The sequence below is a fragment of the Dipodomys spectabilis genome, unplaced genomic scaffold, assembly GCF_019054845.1.
Source record: "Dipodomys spectabilis isolate Male_0828 unplaced genomic scaffold, ASM1905484v1 ptg000312l, whole genome shotgun sequence".
NCBI classification, from domain to species: domain Eukaryota; kingdom Metazoa; phylum Chordata; class Mammalia; order Rodentia; family Heteromyidae; genus Dipodomys; species Dipodomys spectabilis.
In genome coordinates, this window is record NW_024870989.1 from 3,891,386 (window position 1) to 3,894,020 (window position 2,635).

Below are 2,635 nucleotides of genomic sequence, written 5' to 3' on the forward strand. Positions count from 1 at the left end.
GGAACTCAAAAAATTAAATCCCCCTACAACAAATCCTCAAAGAAAAAACTGCCCAATTAATAAGGAGGCTAAAGACTTAAAGAGAAACTCCTCTGAAGAAGAAAGAAGGATTTCCAATACACACGTGAATAATGCTTAACCTCTCTAGCCATAAAAGAAATGCAAATCAAAACAACATTGAGGTACCTCCTCACACCAGTTAGAATGGCTGTAACCAAGAACTCTAACAACAACAGATGCTGGAGGGGATTTGGACAGAAGGGAATCTTACTGCATTGTTGGTGGGAGTGTAAACTTGTTTAACCACTTTGGGAAGTAGTATGGAGGTTCCTTAAATGTCTCCACATAGAGCTCCCCTATGACCCAGCAATCCCACTTTGGGCATTTACCCAAATGTTTACAAACAAGACCACACTAAAGCTACCAGCACAACTATGTTTATTGCAGCATTACTTACCATAGCTAAGATCTGGAGCCAACCCAATGCCCCTCAGTTGATGAATGGATCAAGAAAATGTGGTACGTATACACAATGGAATTCTATGCCTCCATCAGAAAGAAAGACATTGCCCCATTTGTTAGGAAATGGGAAGATTCGGAAAAAGTTATATTAAGTGATGTAAGCCAAGCCCAAAGAAACATAGTTCCCAAGGTTTCCCTCATTTGCAGTCTCTAGTATATGTCTGAGTCAAGCAAAAAAGGTCAGATAAGGTGATATTAGGAAAATGAACCCTAAGATATGTATTCAAATATTTTTTTTCTTTCATGCGATTGTTTCTAACACATTTGTAAGATTATTTCTTTGTTGCTTTGTATGTCCCTCCCCCACATTATAAACCCTGCTTTCACTGTATTTGATGTCGGTTTAATTTGTGGAGAGCAAGGGGAAAAACAAGTCGTTTAAATAAGGATACAGGTGGGCCCATTGCAACAATGAGGTGTAAAAGTAGTTATGTCAAAAACGAACTTTACAGCTTTGGTGGGGGGGGCCTGGAAGGCTGGGGTGGGGGAGCGGGAGGAGGTTGGGAAGGGATGGGAAGGGGAAACAAAGGAGGAGGCTACAATGCTTGATAATAAATGTACTCATTATCTTGCCCATGTAATTGTAACCCCTCTGTACAGTATATTCACAGTAAAAAAATAAAAATAAAAATAATTAAAAGAAAAAGAAAGAAAAGAAGAGAAGAAAGATTTTTTAAAAAAATACTGAAACAGTACAATAAAAACTTTTTACTTCCATTTTTTGGAGTTCATTTCTATAAATATCATTTTATATGCTCATATGTACATAACTATTGAGCCCTCTCTTAAGGATATCCTCCTTTGGTCTCACTGTATGAATGTTTAGACTTCTGTTTAATTCATCATGTCCAAGTGTAGTTATTTGTCTTTTACTATCCATTGGAATTTTTTTTGTAGATTTATAGACACATTTTAATTATTACAAATGAGGGAAATTATGCAGCCTGTATTTCTTTGGGTCTGTCTTACTTCACTTAGTAAATTTTTTTTCCAAGTCTTTCATTTCCTTATGAACGAGGCAATGTCATGCTCTCCAATGGAAGCATAGAATTACATTGTGTATACATACCACATTTTCTTTCTTTTTTAAAAACAGTTTTGTTCTATTCTAAAGATGCTAAACAGAGTGGTTACAGTTACATGAGTAAGGCAATGAGTATATTTCTTGTTGAGCATTGTTACATACAATATTTTCTTTTTCTTTTCTTTTTTTTTGTCATCGTGGGGCTTGAACTCTGGGCTTGGGCCCTGTCCTTGTGCTCTTCAGCTCAAGGCAAATGCTCTACGGCTTGAGCCACAACACCACTTCCATTTTTTTCTAGTGGTTTATTGGACTTGGCTGCCCAGGCTGGCTTTGAACCACGATCCTCAGATCTCAGCCTCCTGAGTAGCTAGGATTACAGGCATGAGCCACCAGTGCCTGGCCACATTTTCTTGATCCATTCATCCATTGAGAGACATCTGAACTGATTCCATGTCTTGTGTATGGTAATAAATGATGCAATGAACATGGTCATGCTGGTGGCATTTTGTATAGCCTGATTTTAGACAGTTAGATACACACCCAGGAGTGAAATTGCTGGGTCATAGGGAAGTTATATGTTTAGTCTATTGAAGAACCTCCATATTGCTTTCCAGAGTAGTTAAACCAGTTTGCATTCCTAACCACAGTGTAATAATGTTCCCTTTTGGCCACATCCCCACCAGCAATTGTTAAAGCATGTCTTTTGCCAGGCAGAAACTCTTTAGTTGTATGCAATCCCATTTACCTAGCCTTTGATTTGTTCTGATTCTGGATCATTACTTAGTAAGTTTTGAACTGTACCACCCCCCTAACATGTCCCCTATATCTTCCTGTAATATTATCATGGTATCTGATCTTACATTGAAGTCTTTCATCCATTTGGAGTTGATTCTGGTGCAGGTTGATATATAAGGATCTAAATTCAGTTTTCTGCACAAGTACTGGGTAGCCAGTTCTGCCAGCATCAATTTTGAAGAGGCTGTCCTTTTTGCCATCCTTTGGCTCCCTTACCAAATACTAGGTGGCTATGGGTCTGTAAATTCATTTCTGGTTCTTCTATTTTATTCCATTGGTCCTCTGTCCTATTTT